This window comes from Macaca fascicularis, chromosome 2 (assembly GCF_037993035.2).
Source record: "Macaca fascicularis isolate 582-1 chromosome 2, T2T-MFA8v1.1".
In the NCBI taxonomy this organism is placed as follows: domain Eukaryota; kingdom Metazoa; phylum Chordata; class Mammalia; order Primates; family Cercopithecidae; genus Macaca; species Macaca fascicularis.
In genome coordinates this window covers 132,698,409-132,716,140 of record NC_088376.1, presented here as the reverse complement: position 1 = coordinate 132,716,140, position 17,732 = coordinate 132,698,409, and positions in this window count along the sequence as shown.

Here is a 17,732-nt window from a genome sequence, read left to right as displayed (position 1 = left end):
GTCGCTTCACCCAAGAAGCACAAGGGGTCAGGGGATTTCCCTTTACTAGCCAATGGAAGCCATGACAGACTGTACCTGGAAAAATGGTACACTCCAGCCCAAATACGGTGCTTAGCCCATAATCTTAGCAACTGGCAGACCAGGAGATACCCTCCCATGCCTGGGCATGGGACCCACAGAGCCTTGCTCACTGCCAGCACAGCAGTCTGGGATCGACCAGCAAGGATGCAGCCTGCGGAGGGAGGGGCATCTGCCATTGCTGAGGCTTGAGCGGGTAAACAAAGTGACCAGGAAGCTCGAACTGGGCAGAGCCCACTGCAGCTCAGCAAGGCCTATTGCCCCTACAGATTCCACCTCTGTAGGCAGGGCAGAGATGAACAAAAGGCAACAGAAACTTCTGCAGACTTAAACGTTCCTGTCTGACAGCTTTGAAGAGAGCAGTGATTCTCCCAGCACAGTGTTCAAGCTCTGAGAATGGACAGAATGCCATTCTCAAGTGGGTCCCTGACCCCCGGGTAGCCTGACTGGGAAACACCTCCCAGTAGGGGCCGACAGACACCTCATACAGGTGGATGTCCCTCTTGGACGAAGCTTCCAGAGGAAGGCAGGCAGCAATATTTTCTGTTCTGCAGTCTCCGCTGGTAATACCCAGGCAAAAGGTGTATGGAGTGGACCTCCAGCAAACTCCAACAGACCTGTAGCTGAGGGGCCTGACTGTTAGAAGGAAAACTAACAAACAGAAAGGAATAGCATCAACATCAACAAAAAGGACATCCACACCAAAATCCCATCTGTAGGTCACCAACATCAAAGACCAAAGGTAGATAAAACTGCAAAGACGGGGAGAAACCAGAGCAGAAAAGCTGAAAATGCCAAAAGCCAGAGCGCCTCTTCTCCTCCAAAGGATCACAGCTCCTTGCCAGCAAAGGAACAAGACTGGATGGAGAATGAGTTTGACGAGTGGACAGAAGTAGGCTTCAGAAGGTCGGTAATAACAAACTTCTCTGAGTTAAAGGAGCATGTTCTAACCCATTGCAAGAAAGCTAAAAACCTTGAAAAAAGGTTAGACAAATGGCTAACTAGAATAAACAGCGTAGAGAAGACCTTAAATGGTCTGATGGAGCTGAAAACCACGGCATGAGAGCTTCGTGATGCATGTGCAAGCTTCAATAGCTGATTCGATAAGGTGGAAGAAAGGATATCAGTGATTGAAGACCAAATTAATGAAATAAAGAGGGAAGACAATAGAGAAAAAATAGTAAAAATAAATGAACAAAGCCTCCAAGAAATATGGGACTATGTGAAAAGACCAAATCTATGTTTGATTGGTGTACCTGAAAGTGAAGGGGAGAATGGAACCAAGTGAAAAACAGTCTTCACGATATTATCCAGGAGAACTTCCCCAACCTAGCAAGGCAGGCCAACATTCAAATTCCAGAAACACAGAGAACACCAAAAAGATACTCCTTGAGAAAAGCAACCCCAAGACACCATAATTGTCAGATCCACCAAAGTTGAAATGAAGGAAAAAATGTTAAGGGCAGCCAGAGAGAAAGGTCGGGTTACACACAAAGGGAAGCCCATCAGACTAACAGTGGATCTCTCTGCAGAAACCCTGCAAACCAGAAGACAGTTGGGGCCAATATTCAACATTCTTAAAGAAAAGAATTTTCAACCCAGAATTTCATATCCAGCCAAACTAAACTTCATAAGTGAAGGAGAAATCAAATCCTTTACAGACAAGCAAATGCTGAGAGATTCTGTTGCCACCAGGCCTGCCTTACAAGAACTCCTGAAGGAAGCACTAAACATGGAAAGGAATAACCAGTACCAGCCACTGTAAAAACATGCCAAATTGTAAAGGCCATCAATGCTACGAAGAAACTGCATAAATCAATGGGCAAAATAACCAGCTAACATCATAATGACAGGATCAAATTCACACATAACAATATTAACCTTAAATGTAAATGGGTTAAAGGCCCCAATTAAAAGACACAGGCTGGCAAATTGGATAAAAAGTCGAGACCCATCAGTGTGCTGTATTCAGGAGACCTATCTCACATGCAGAGACACACATATAGGCTCAAAATAAAGGGACGGAGGAAGATCTACCAAGCAAATGGAAAGCAAAAAAAAAGCAAGAGTTGCAATCCTAGTCTCTGATAAAACAGACTTTAAACCAACGAAGATCAAAAGAGAAAAAGAAGGCCATTACATAATGGTAAAGGGATCAATTCTACAAGAAGAGCTTACTATCCTAAATATATATGTACCCAATTCATAAAGCAAGTACTTAGAGACCTACAAAGAGGTTTAGATTCCCACAGAATAATAATGGGAGACTTTAACACCCCACTGTCAATATTAGACAGATCAATGAGACAGAAGGTTAACAAGGATATCCAGGACTTCAACTCAGCTCTGCACCAAGTGGACCTAATAGACATCTACAGAACTTTACACCCCAATTAACAGAATATACATTCTTCTCATCACCACATTGCACTTATTCTAAAATTGGCCACATAATTGGAAGTAAAACAGTTCTCAGCAAATCTAAGAGAACAGAAATCACAATAAATTGTCTCTCAGACCACAGTGCAATCAAATTAGAACTCAGGATTAAGAAACTTACTCAAAAACCACACAACTACATGGAAACTGAACAACCTGATCCTGAATGACTGGGTAAATAACAAAATGAAGGCAGAAATAAAGATGTTCTTTGAAAACAGTGAGAACAAAGACACAATGTACCAGAATTTCTGGGACACATTTAAAGCAGTATGTAGAGGGAAATTTATAGTACTAACTGCCCACAAGAGAAAGCAGGAAAGATCTAAAATCGACATCCTAACATCATAATTAAAAGAACTAGAGAAGCATGAGGAAACAAATTCAAAAGCTAGCAGAAGGCAAGAAATAACTAAGATCAGAGCAGAACTGAAAGAGATAGAGACACAAAAAACCCTTCAAAAAATCAATGAATCCAGGAGCCGGTTTTTTAAAAAGATCAACAAAATAGATAGATTGCTAGCAAGACTAATAAAGAAAAAAAGAGAGATGAATCAAAGAGACACAATAAAAAATGATAAAGGGGGTATCACCACTGATCCCACAGAACTATAAACTACCATCAGAAAATATTATAAACACCTCTACGCAAATAAACTAGAACATCTAGAAGAAATGGATAAATTCCTGGATACATACACCCTCCCAAGACTAAACCAGGAAGAAGCTGAATCTCTGAACAGACCAATAACAGGTTCTGAAATTGGGACAATAATTAATAGCCTGCCAACCAAAAAAGTCCAGGACCAGACGAATTCACAGCCGAATTCTACCAGACATACAAAGAGGAGCTGGTACCATTCCTTCTGAAACTATTTCAATCAATAGCAAAAGAGGGAATCCTCCCCTTAACACATTTTATGAGGCCAGCATCATTCTGATACCAAAGCCTGGCAGAGACACAACAAAAAAAGAGAATTTTGGCCAGGCATGGTGACTCACGCCTGTAATCCCAGCACTTTGGGAGGCCAAGGTGGGTGGATCATGAGGTCAGATCGAGACCATCCTGGCTAACATGGTGAAACCCTGTCTCTACTGAAAATACAAAAAATTAGCCTGGCATGGTGGCGGGTGCCTGTAGTCCCAACTATTCAGGAGGCTGAGGCAGGAGAATGGCATGAACCCAGGAGGTGGAGCTTGCAGTCAGCTGAGATACGCCATTGCACTCTGGCCTGGGCAACAGAGTGAGACTCAGTCTCGGGGAAAAAAAAAAAAAAAAAAGATAATTTTAGACCAATATCCCTGATGAACATTGATGCAAAAATCCTTAATAAAATACTGGCAAACCGAATCCAGCAGCACATCAAAAAGCTTATCCACCATGATCAAGTCGGCTTCACCCTGGGATGCAAGGCTGGTTCAACATATGCAAATCAATAAATGTAATCCATCACATAAACAGAACCAAAGACAAAAACCACATGATTATCTCAACAGATGCAGAAAAGGCCTTCGACAAAATTCAACAGCCCTTCATGCTAAACACTCTCAATAAATTAGATATTGATGGAATGTATCTCAAAATAATAAGAGCTACTTATGACAAACCACAGTCAATATGATACTGAATGGGCAAAAACTGGAAGCATTCCCTTTGAACACTGGCACAAGACAAGGATGCCCTCTCTCACCACTCCAATTCAACATAGTATTGGAAGCTGTGGCCAGGGCAATCAGGCAAGAGAAAGAAAAGGAAAAGAGGAAGTCAAATTGTCCCCGTTTGCAGATGACATGATTGTATATTTAGAAAACCCCATCATCTCAGCCCCAAATCTCCTTAAGCTGAGAAGTAACTTCATCAAAGTCTCAGGATACAAAATCAACGTGCAAAAATCACAAGCATTCTTTTACACCAATAACAGACAAACAGAGAGCCAAATCATAAGTGAACTCCAATTCGCAATTCTACAAAGAGAATAAAATACCTAGGAGTCCCACTGACAAGGGATGTGAAGGACCTTTTCAAGGAGAACTACAAACCACTGCTCAACAAAATGAAACAGGACACAAACAAATGGAAGAACATTCCATGCTCATGGATAGGAAGAATCAATATCATGAAAATGGCCATACTGCCCAAAGTAATTTATAGATTCAATGCCATCCCCATCAAGCTACCAATGACTTTCTCCACAGAATTGGAAAAGACTACTTTCCAGTTCATATGGAGCCAAAAAGAGCCCTCATTGCCAAGACAATCCTAAGCCAAAAGAACAAAGCTGCAAACATCACGCTGCCTAACTTCAAACTATACTACAAGGCTACAGTAACCATGACAGCATGGTACTGGTACCAAAACAGAGATACAGACCAATGGAACAGAACAAAGGCCTCAGAAATAACACCACACATCTAGAACCATCTGATCTTTGACAAACCTGACAAAAGCAAGCAATGGGGAAAGGATTCCCTATTTAATAAATGGTGCTGGGAAATCTGGCTAGCCATATGTAGAAAGCTGAAACTGGATCCCTTCCCACCTTATACAAAAATTAACTCAAGATGGGTTAAAGACTTAAATGTAAGACTTAAAACCATAAAACCCTAAAATAAAACTTAGGCGATACCATTCAGGACATAGGCATGGGAAAGACATCATGACTAAAACACACCAAAAGCAATGGCAACAAAAGCCAAAATAGACAAATGGGATCTAATTAAACTAAAGAGCTTCTGCACAGAGAAAGAAACTATCATCAGAGTGAACAGGCAACATACAGAATGGGAGAAAATTTTTGCAATCTACCCGTCTGGCTAATGTCCAGAATCTACAAAGAACTTAAACAAATGTACAAGAAAAAAAACCAAACAACCCCATCAAGTAGTGGGCAAAGGATATGAACAGATGCTTCTGAAGACATTTTTACAGCCAACAGACACATGAAAATATGCTCATCATAACTGGTCATCAGAGAAATGCAAATCAAAACCACAATGAGATACCATCTCATGCCAGTTAGAATAGGGATCATTAAAAAATCAGGAAATGTCCGGGCGCAGTGGCTCACACCTGTAATCCGAGCATTTTGGGAGGCCAAGGTGGGTGGATCACAAGGTCAGGAGATCGAGACCATCCTGGCTAACAAGGTAAAACCCTGTCTCTACTAAAAATTTAAAATAAAAAAAAAAATAGCTGGGTATGGTGGCAGGTGCCTGTAGTCCCAGTTACTTGGGAGGCTGAGGCAGGAGAATGGCATGAACCCAGGAGGCAGAGCTTGCCATGAGCCAAGATCGCACCACTGCACTCTAGTCTGAGTGACAGAGTGAGACTCCATCTCAAAAAAAAAAAGTTAGGAAACAACAGATGCTGGAGAGGATGTAGAGAAATAGGAACGCTTTTACACTGTTTGGTGGGAGTGTAAGTTAGTTCAACCATTGTGGAAGACGGTGTGGTGATTCCTCAAGGACCTAGAACTAGAAATACCATTTGACCCAGTGATCCCATTACTGGGTATATACCTAAAGGATTATAAATCATGCTGCTATAAAGACACATGCACACGTACGTTTGTTGCAGCACTATTCACAATAGCAAAGACTTGGAACCAACCCAAATGTCCATCAATCGTAGACTGGATTAAGAAAATGTGGCACATATACACCATGGAATGCTATGCAGCTATTAAAAAGGATGAGTTCATGTCCTTTGCAGGGACATGGATGAAGCTGGAAACCATCATTCTCAGCAAACTATCACAAGGACAGAAAACCAAACACTGCATGTTCTCACTCATAGGTGGGAAGTGAACAATGAGAACACATGGACACAGAGCGGGGAATGTCAGACACTGGGGCCTGTTGGGGGCTGGGGGCTGCGGAAGGGATAGCATTGGGAGAAATACCTAACGTAAATGACGAGATGATGGGTGCAGCACACCAACATGGCACATGTATACCTATGTAACAAACCTGCACGTTGTGCACATGTACCCTAGAACTTAAAGTACAATAATAATAATAAAATAATAATAAAAAAGAAAAAGACACATGCATGTGTATGTTCATTGCAGCACTATTTACAATAGCAAACACATGGAATCAACCTAGCTACCCATCAATGCTGGATTGGATAAAGAAAATATGGTACATATACATCATGGAATACTATGCAACCATTAAAAACAACCAAAATCATGTCCTTTGTAGCAACATGGATGCAGCTGGAGGTCATTATCCTAAGCGAACCAACACAGGAACAGAAAACCAAATACCACGTTCTCACTAATAAGGAGGAACTAAACACTGAGTACACATGAACAGAAATTAGGACACAATAGATACCAGGGCCTACTTGATGGGGGCTGGAGGGCGGGAGGAGAGTGAGGGTCAAAAAACTACCTTTTGGGTATTTTGCTCATTACTTGGGTGACAACATCATTTATACATTAAACCCAAGTGACATACAATTTACCCATGTAACAAACCTGTACATGTATTCCCTGAACCTAAAATAAAAGTAGAGAAAATTTTTTAAAACATTCAAAAATAAAACTAGGTTCAATGAACAACAACAACAAAAATACATAACTATATTTTCAAAGCATTTCTCATGGGTATATTTTAAAGAGTAGGTGTTTATTTTTGAAAAGCAATGCTGTAAGTAGTTTTTATTTCATTCTAGTGCACATATATTCACAGTTATTCTAGTATAATAAGTTTAATATATAGAAAGTTTTAGGTAATAGTAAGTAGAAAATATGAACATTTTCCCCATTTTTTGCTCATAATGCAGGATTGGTGTGAATTTTATTTATTATTATTATATTTTGACACAGAATTTTGCTGTTGTCACTCAGGCTGGAATGCAATGACGCGATCTCAGCTCACTGCAACTTCTGTCTCCCAAGTTCGAGCCATTCTCCTGCCTCAGCCTCCTGAGTAGCTGGGATTACAGGCACCCACCACCATGCCCAGCTAATTTAGGGTGAATTTTAAAGAGAATATTTATGAAAGTGCTTTGAAAAGCCAAAATTGTACCTTAAAAACAGATGATAGGTAATAATACCTATAATAAAAGGTATTAATTCCCTAGTCATGGGTAATGGTAATAATCTTTGTAATTATTACAATGATAGGTAACAGTGAAGTAGATGTGTAAAACACAGCTATGCTTTACAGTGTCATTTTATATGCCTTTTGTAACAATCTTACGGAATGTAAATTATTATCCTCTCTTTACAGATGAGAAAACCAAAGTTCAGAGAACTGTGATAACTTAAGCTAGTAAGTGGCAGAGCAAGGAGGCAGACTCAGCTCCAAAGTCTCTGCTCTCTTTTTTTTTTGACAAATTATTATTGATTTTCAAACATTCACAAAAGTTGAAAAAAATAACACAACACCTATTTACTCATCACACTTTTATGTTAAAACAACTTTTAACATTATTTTTTGTCATTTCCCTTCCTTTCTTCATTCCCCTTCTTTTCCTTGCTGTTTTCCTCTCTGTAGCTGGATTGTTTCAAAGTAAATTGCAGGCAGTGCATACTTCAACAAAATCTTCAGCTTGCATCTCCTAAGAATAAGGTATCTTCAATTTCCTTGTGTCATCTAATACTCAGTTTCTATTAACTGAATTTCCTGAATTCTTCCTAAAATGCTTTTTATGGCTGTTTTTCAAAGACGAACCGAGGTCCATGCTTTGTGTTTGAGTGCTATATTTTCATTCTAGGCCAGTTTCTTCTGCCGATTTTTAAAATGACATTGACCTTCTGAAGAAACCAAATGAGTTGTTTTGTTGAAGGTCTTACTTTCTATATTTGTGACATTATTTCCTTGTGGCTTCATTAATCTTTACTTCTATCTCCTAAATTTTCAGTAAAGCAACCTTTGTTGTTAAATGGCAAATTCTTAACTGAAAAGCACAGGTTGTAAATAAGTAAATAAGTAACAAAGCAATCCTCATATTAAATTCTACTGCTAAATAACAATATTTGCTCTGATAGTAGAAAAATTACTAGGGTCTCTGTCTAAAGGAAAGATAGAAGGATGAAGACATTTCACACTTGAATCCCTTTGGTGTAAAAAGCTCATGTCTAATGTTTTCAGGTTTGGCTATTATTTTATTCACATGCACGAATTCTGGGAAAGTTTAAGCACTTGCCTTTTTGGGAACTTTGCCAAAGACACTTAAAAATCTTACAGCTTCTGCCAATTATGGCAAGTCTGTCTAGAAAAGAGCGTGTTTTCTCTGCTATTTAAATGAAATTCAGCTAGATCTTGGAGTTCATCCATACTCAAAGAGTCCCAGAAGCACCTATGAGCAGTTCTTCGCTACTACTCTTTTTTTTTTTTTTTTTTTGGCAAAGCTTCTATTCAAACTTTATTCCACAGGCAACATTTAATTAACTTCCATATTCTGGCCACACTATGTCTAGAAATTTCATAAAATTTTTTTAAAAAGTTAATACCAACTCACTTTGTAAAATGTTGCAAAGGTAAACAATAACTGTCTATTCTAAATCTGACACTTAGATCACATTACAAAATAAGAAAGGAATGCGAAATGATAAGAAAGTTAGGAATGCTGACGTTTTCTAAGATTCAAGCCATTGTCTAGTTGCTGAATATGCCGTTCATAATACATGTGCACAATACAGTAAGATACATATTGATCTGTACAGTTTTTTAAGATATTATTTAATTTTTGTGGATACATACTAGGTGTATATATTTATGAGGTACATTAGATGTTTTGATATAAGCATGCAATGTACAACAATCACATCATGAAAAATGGGGTATCCATTTCCTCAAATGCACTTATTCTTTTGGTTAAAAACTACCCAATTATACTCTTAGTTATCTAAAAATGTACAATTAAATTATTATTGACTGTGATTACCCTGTTGTGCTATCAAATACCATGTATTATTCATTATTTCTAATTTTTATAACCCTTAATCATCCCCACTCCTGCCACTCTGCACTACCCTTCCCAGGTGCTGGGAAAAGCTACTACTCTCTATCTCCATGAGTTCAATTGTTTTGATTTTTAGATTCCACAAATAAGTGAGAGCATGCGATATTTGTCTTTCTGGGCTTGGCTTATTTCGGTTAGCATAATGACCTCCAGTTCCATCCATGTTGTTGCAAATGACAGGATCTCCTTTTTTATGGCTGAATAGCACCATTGTGATAAGTACCACATTTTCTTTATCCATTTATTTGTTGATGATACTTAGGTTACTTCCAAATTTTGGCTATTGTGAACAATGCAGTTCAGTGCAGGGTTGTCTCTTCACTTTGTTGATTGCATCCTTTGCTGTACGTAAGCTTTTTAACTTGATGTCATCCCAACTGTCCATTTTTGCTTTGGTTGTCTGTGTTTGTGGGCTGTTTTTCAAGAAATTTTGAGTAACTAATGTCTTAGTTTCCTCAATAATTTTCTTTTGGTAGTTTCATAGTTTGAGGTGTTAGAGTTAAGTCTTTAATTCATTTTGATTTCATTTTTGTATATGGCAACACATAGAAGTCTAGTTTTATTTTTCACTGTGTGGATATGCAGTTTTCCCAGCACCATTTATGAAAAAGACTGTCTTTTTCCCAATGTATGTTCTTGGTACCTTTGTCAAAAATGAGTTCACGAGGTGCATGGGTTAGTTTCTGGATTCTCTATTCTGTTCCATTAGTCTACATGCCTGTTTTTATGCCAATACCATGCTGTTTTAGTTACTATAGCTCTGTAGTATAATTTGAAGTCAGGTAATGTGATTCTTCTAGTTTTGTTCTTTTTACTTAGGATAGCTTTAGCTATTCTGGGTATTTGGTCCGTTTAAATTTTAGGATACTTTTCCTATTTCTGTGAAGAATGTCATTGGTATTTTGGTAGGGATTGCATTGATTCTGTAGATTGCTTTGGTTAGTATGGACATTTTAACAATTGGATTCGTTTAATTCACTGACATGAAATATCCTTCCATTTTTCAGTGTCCTCTTAAATTTCTTTCATCAGTGTTTTATACTTTATATTACAGAAATCTTTCACTTCTTTGCTTAATTCCTATGTATTGAATTTTATTTGTGGCTGTTTTAAGTGGGGTTACTTTTTAAAGTTCTTTTTCAGATTGTTCACTGTTGGCATATATAAATGCTACTGATTTTTGTATGTTGATTTTGTATCCTGCAACTTTATTGAATTCATCAGTTCTAATAGTTGTCTTGTGGAGTTTTTAGGTTTTGTCAAATAGATAATATCACCTGCAAATGAGAATAATTTGACTTCTTCCTTTCCAATTTAGATGCCCTTTATATCTTTCTCTTGTCTAATTGCTCTAGTTAGGACTTCCAGTACTATGTTGAATAATAGTAATGACAGTGGACATCCTTGTCATATTCCAGATCTAAGAGGAAAGGATTTCAGGTTTTCCCTATTCAGTATTATACTAACTATGGGTCTGTTACATATGGCCTTTATTATTTTGAGATACGTTCCTTCTATACCCAGTTTTTTGAGGGTTTTTATCATGAAGTGATGTCGAATTTTTTCAAATGCTTTTTCTGCATTAATTGAAATAATCATACAGTTTTTGCTGTTCATTCTGTTGACATGATATATCATGTTGATTAATTTGCATGTGTTGAATCATCCTTGCATCCCAGGGTTAAATCCCACTTGGTCATAATGAATGATCTTTTTAATATTATTGAATTTAATTTGTTAATATTGTGTTGCGGATTTTTGCATCAATATTTATCAAATATATTGGCCTGTTTTTATTTTTGATATGTCTTTGTCTAGTTTTGGTATCAGGATTCCTAGAATGAGTTTGGAAGTTTTTCCTTCTTCCCTATTTTTCAGAATAGTTTGAGTAGCATTGGTATTTGTTCCTGTTCAAATGTTTGGTAGAATCCAGCAGTGAAGCCATTGAGTCTTGGGCTTTTCTTTAGTGAGAAATTTTTGTTATGGCTTAAATCTTATTACTTATTATTGGTCTGTTCAGGTTTTGGATCTCCTCATGATTCAATTTTCATAGGTTGCATGTATCTAGAAGTTTGTCCATTTCTTCTAGATTTTCCAGCGTATTGGTATATTGTAGTCACTCATGATCCTTGGAAATTCTGTAGTATCAGTTGTAATGTCTCCTTTTTCATCTCTGATTTTATTTTCTTGGATCTCCTCTCTTTATTTCGTAGTCTGACTAAAGGTTTGTCAGTTTTGTTTGACATTTTGTAAAACCAACTTTTTGTTTTATTGATCTGTTGTTTTGTTTTCCTTATTTCATTTATTTCTGTTCTGATTTTTATTATTTTTCTTCTACTAATTTTGGGTTTGGTTTGCTCTTGCTTTTCTAGTTCTTTAAGATACATCATTAGGTTGTTTATTTGAAGTTTTTCTTCTTTTTTGATGTAGGCACTTATAGCTATAAACTTCCCTCTTAGTACTGCTTTTGCTATATCCCATAGGTTTTGGTATGTTTTGTTTCCATTATCAGTTGTTTCCAGAAATTGTACAATTTCCTTCTTAACTTCATTGACCCACTGGTTGTTCAGGAGCATACTGTTTAATCTCCGTGTATTTGTATAGTTTCCAAAATTCCTCTTGTTATTGGTTTCTAGTTTTCTTCCATTGTGGTCAGAGAAGATGCTTAATATTATTTCAATTTTTTTGAATGTTATAAGGCTTATTTTGTAACCTAACATATGTTCTATCCTTGAGAATGATCCATGTGCTGAGAAATGTGTATTCTATAGCCATTGAATAAAATGTTCTGCAAATATCTATTAGATTTATTTGATCTATAATGCAGATTAGGTCCAAAGTTTCTTTGTTGATTTTCTGCCTGGGAGATCTGTCCAATGCTGAAAGTGGGATGTTGAAATCTCCAGCTGTTATTGTTTGGGACCCATCTTTCTCTTTAGCTCTAATCATATTTGCTTTATATAGCTGGGTGCTCCAATGTTGGGTGCATATATACTTAAAATTGTTCTATCCTCTTGCTGAATTGACCCCTTTATTATTATGTAGTGACCTCCTTTGTCTTTTCTTATAGTTTTTGTTTTATAATCTTGCCTGATAAAAGTATAGCTACTTCAGCTCGTTTTTTGTTTCAACTGGCATAGAATATCTTTTTTCATCCCTTTATTTTCATTCTATCTGTCTTTATGGGTGAAGTATGTTTCTTATGGGCAACAGATCCTTGGGTCTTGATTTTTTTTATTTATTCAGTCACTCTGCGTGATTGCAGAGTTTAGTCCATTTACATTAAATGTTATTATTGATGAGTAAGGACTTACTGCTGCCATTTTATTTGTTTTCTGGTTGTTTTGTAATCTCCTCTTCCGTCTTTCCTTCTTGTCTTCCTTTTAGTAAATATGACTTTCTCTGTTGATATAATTTGGTTTCTTGCTTTTTGTTTTTTATGTATCCATCGTATATTTTTTGGTTTGAGGTTACCATGAGGCTTACAAATACTATTTTATAGACCATTATTTTAAGCTGATAACTAAATACTGTTTGCGCGAACAAACAAGCAAAAAGAAAACTAATGAAGACTCTACACCTTAACCTTGTTTCTCTGTTTTTAACTTTTTGTTGTTACTATTTATATCTTATTATAGTGTCCATATCTTGAAAAGTTGTAATTATTTTTGATTGGTTCATCATTTAGTCTTTCATCTTAAGGTAAGAGTAGTTTACATGTCACAGTTACAGTGTTATAATATTCTGTGTTTACCTCTGTACTTACTGTAACAGAGTTTTGTACCTTCAGATGATTTATTGCTCATTAACATACTTTTCTTTCTCATTGAAGTTTTCTTTCTAGTATTTCTTGTAGGACAGGTCTGACGTTGATGAAATTCCTCAGCCTTTGTTTGTCTTGGAAAGTCTCTATTTTTCCTTCATGTTTGAAGGATATTTTTGCCAGATATTCTATTCTAGGGCAAAAGTTTTTTTCCTTCAGCACTTTAAATATATCATCCCACTCTCTCCTGGCCTCCAATGTTTCCACTGAAAAGTCTGCTGCCAGACATATTGGAGCTCCATTGTATGTTACTTGTTTGTTTTCTCTTGCTGCTTTTTTAAATAACCCTTTCTTTATCTTTGACCTTTGGGAGTTTGATTATTAAATGCCTTTAGGTAATCTTCTTTGGGTTAAAACCGCTTGGAGTTCCATAACCTTCTTGTATTTGGATATTTACATCTTTCTCTAGGTTTGGGAAGTTCTGTGTTATTAGCCCTTTGAATAAACTTTCTACTCCTCTCTCTTTCTCTACCTCCTCTTTAAGGCCAACTGCTCTTAGATTTGCCCTTTTGAGGCTATTTTCTAGATCCTGTAGGCATGTTCATTGCTTTTTATTCTTTTTTTCCTTTGTACTTCTATGTGTTTTCAAATAGTCTGTCTTAAAGCTCACCTATTTATTCTGCTTGATAAATTCTCCTATTAAAATACTCTGATGCATTGCTTCAGCATTCCAACTGCCTTTTCAGCTCCAGAATTTCTGCTTGATTCTCTTTATTATTTCAATTTTCTTGTTAAATTTACCTGATAGAATTCTTAATTCTTTCTCTGTGTTTTCTTAAATTTCTTTAAGTTTACTCAACACAGCTATTTTGAATTCTCTGTCTGAAAGGTCACATATCTCTGTTTCTCCAGGATTAGTCCCTGGTGCCTTATTTAGTTTATTTGGTGAGGTCATGTTTTTCTGGATGGTGTTGATGCTAGTAGATGTTCTTTGGTGTCTGGGCATTGAAGAGTTAGGTATTCCTCGTAGTCTTCTCAGTCTGGTCTTGTTTGTACCTTTTCTTCTTGGGAAGGCTTTCCAGATATTTGAAATAACTTAAGTGCTGTGATTAAGCTGTATCTGCTTTAGGAAGTACCCCAAGCCTGGTAACACTGTGGTTCCCACAGATTCATAGAGGTACTGCCTTGATGGTCTTGGACAAGATCTGGAAGAATTCGCTGTATTAACAGGCAAAGATTCTTGTTCTCTTCCCTTAATTTCTCCCAATCAAATGAAGTCTCTGTTCTATGCCACCTGGAGCTAAGGGATGGAGTGACATAAGCACCCCTGTGGCCACCACGACCACCACTAGGATTGCATTGGGTCAGACCTGAAGCCAACATAGCAGTGGGTCTTGCCAAGGCCTACTGTAATTACTCCCTGGCTACAGCCTATGTTTACTGAAAAACCTGGGTCTCTACAATCAGCAGGTAGCAAAGCCAACCAAGCCTCTGTCTTTCCATTTCCTACTTGAGTTCCCCCAGGCCCCGGGCAGGTCAAGGGGTGGTGGCATCCAGGATCCAGGGACTAGAGTCAAAAACCTTAGAAGTCTATCTTGTGTTCTATTGTACTGTGGCTGAGCTGGCACACAAATCACAAGACACAGTCCATTCCACTCGTCTCTCCCCTTTCCAAAGCCAGAGCCTCACTCCCTGGACACCACCACCATAGGTCCATGGGAGATACTGCCAGACTACTTCCAATGTTCCCTTAGGGCCCAAGGGCTCTTCAGTCAGCTTGTGGTGAACGCTGCCTTCCCTGAGACTTACCCTTCAGGGCAATGGGCTCCCCTCTGCCCCCGGGGCAGGTCCAGAAATGCCATCCAAGAGCCAAGTCCTGGAATTGGGGACCCAAGAGTCCATTTCATGCTCTATCCCACTGTGGCTGAGCTGGTACTTAATATGCATAACAAAGTCCCTTTTACTTTTCCCTCTGCTTTTCTTAAGTGGAAGGAGTCTCATCCCATACACACCACAACTGGGAATGTGCTGAGTCTCACCTGAAGCCAGCAAGTTTCAGAGTCTCCTCCAAGGCCCTTGGTATAATACCTGGATATCACTGCTGGTTATTCAAGGCCCAAGGGCTCTTAAGTTAGCAGGTGATGAATCCTGCCAAAATTGGGTTCTTCCCTCCAAAGCAGCAGGTTTCCTTCTGACTCAGGTTGTATCTAGAAATGTCATCCAGGAGCTAGGACCTGAAAAGAGCCTCACAACTCTGACTCCTGCCCTATCCTGCTGTAGCTAAGCTGGTATCCAAGATGCAAGACAAAGTCCTCTCCATTCTTCCCTCTCCTCTCCTCAAGCAGTGGGAAGAGGTCTCTTTTGGAGCCACAAGCTGTGTAGCCTAGGGTTAGGGGAAGGGTGATACTAGCATTCCCTTAGCCATCCTGGCCAGTGTCTCAATAGTTCATATGTCACCATCCCCTGTCAGTCCACTGTCTCTGCGCTCAGTTCAGCACTAGGACTTACCTACGAGTTGCAGTCTTTGTGGTCTATATTATCTTTCAAGTTTATTTAGGGCCCCAGAGCCCTTTATCTTTTTTTTTTTTTTTTTGAATATAAATGTCATACATAAGTAGACTTTATTCCCTCATTTTAAAGAGTAATATACAATTTTAAGTGTTCAGTTTTCAGACATATTCACAAACGAGAAAGATGAGTTGAACCCAGCTATTGATTTTCTTCTCTTTTATAGCTATTATCTTCCTAAAAAGTTCACCCAGTGTAATGTTGAAGAGTATCATGACTTCCTGAATAGTGGAGGTGGTGCCTGCCTTTTCAACAAACCTTTTAAGGTAATAAGTGTGGCTAACAAGGTTTATGATATTAATTATCAACCTTTCTAAAATATTATAAATACACATTTTCAACCATTGAATCTTAGAGAGCTTTTCAACTTGCCCTATATGTACATATTCTAGATATGCTATATATCTGAATATTCAAAGTCAGCTTTAATGTTGGAGCCCTTTATCTTGTAGTGGCAGTTCTCCTGATGAACTCCTGATGAAAATAATGGGAAATCACTAAAGAATTTTAATCAGGGGAGTAAATGCTCATATATGTATTTTATAAAGTTTACTTTGAAACTTGCATGGGAAGTCAATTTGTGGCATTTAAGGCCAGAGCAGACAGATCAATTAGAAATTATTTAGGCAAGAGGTATTAAAGGCTTCTTTGAAACTAGGATAGCAGAAAGAAAACAAAGAGAGGAGGAAAAATTTGTTAAATGTAGTAATTAGATCAAAACAAGCAAGCAATGAATCCAATCAATGGTTCTCAAACTTTAACTTACATCAGAATCACCTGGAGGTGTTTGAAACACCTTGTTGAAATGCAGATTTCTGGACCCAACCCTAGACTTCCTGATTCTGTAGGTATGAGGTAGGGCCCAAGAATCCACATTTCTTGCAAGTTCCCAGGTGGTACTGGTGCTGATGGTTGTGGGAACCACACTTAAGAACCAAGTATAGCAGATATCTGCTGTTTTTTTTTTCCTTGTCTGTTCTTCCAGATACAACATCTGATTCCGGCTCCAGTGAAATCCTTTTCGTCACTGGATACAGTCACAGAGGAACTGTGGATCAAGGTGTCTCACCCTCCCTTTATCACAGGTAGGCAATGCCGATATGCTATCTTATTTTGGATTTTGATTCCTGAGCAAAATGAACCAGAGACTGAGAGCAGCTGAGTTGATACACCATGTTGGCCACTTCCCACAGAGATTGCTCATTTATTTCTGCCCTGATTCCTTTCCCAAGACTGTATCTTCTGTGTTTCCTTCAAAATCATCCCATATCTTTCCATTTTACTGGTTTGTTTGTTTAACAAGTTGTTTGTTTGCTTAGGTTTGCAACCAAAGACTCCAACTGAAATCTAGGGGGCAAGGGAAACTTGGTAGGGTAACTGTATTCATTTCCTATGGCTGCTCTAAGAAACTAGCAGAAACTTTATGGTTTAAAATGACAGAGATGTATTCTCTCACAGTTTTGTAGATCACAAATCCAAAATCGGTATCACTGGGCTAAAATCAAGTTTTCAGCAAGATAATGCTTCTTTTGGAGACTCTCGGGGAGAATCCTTTCCTTGTCTCTTCCTGCTTCTGGTGGTCACTCACATTCCTTGATTTGTGGACACATCAGTCTAATCGTTGCCTTAATAGTAATACTGTCTCCTCCCCTTTCGTTTGCATAATTTTTTTCTGCCTGCCTCTCTCGTAAATAAACTTTTGAGGGTCTACCTGCATAAACGAGGATAACCTCCTCACTTTTTGGTCTTAATTTGGTCACATCTGGGACATCCCTTTTTCCAAATAAGGTTAACACAAGTTCCAGGATTAAAGTGTAGATATTTTGGGGGACATTATTTTTCAGCCTAACAGAGTTACCAAGTATTATTCTGGTGAAAGTAACCATGGAAGTCAGCACTAAAAGT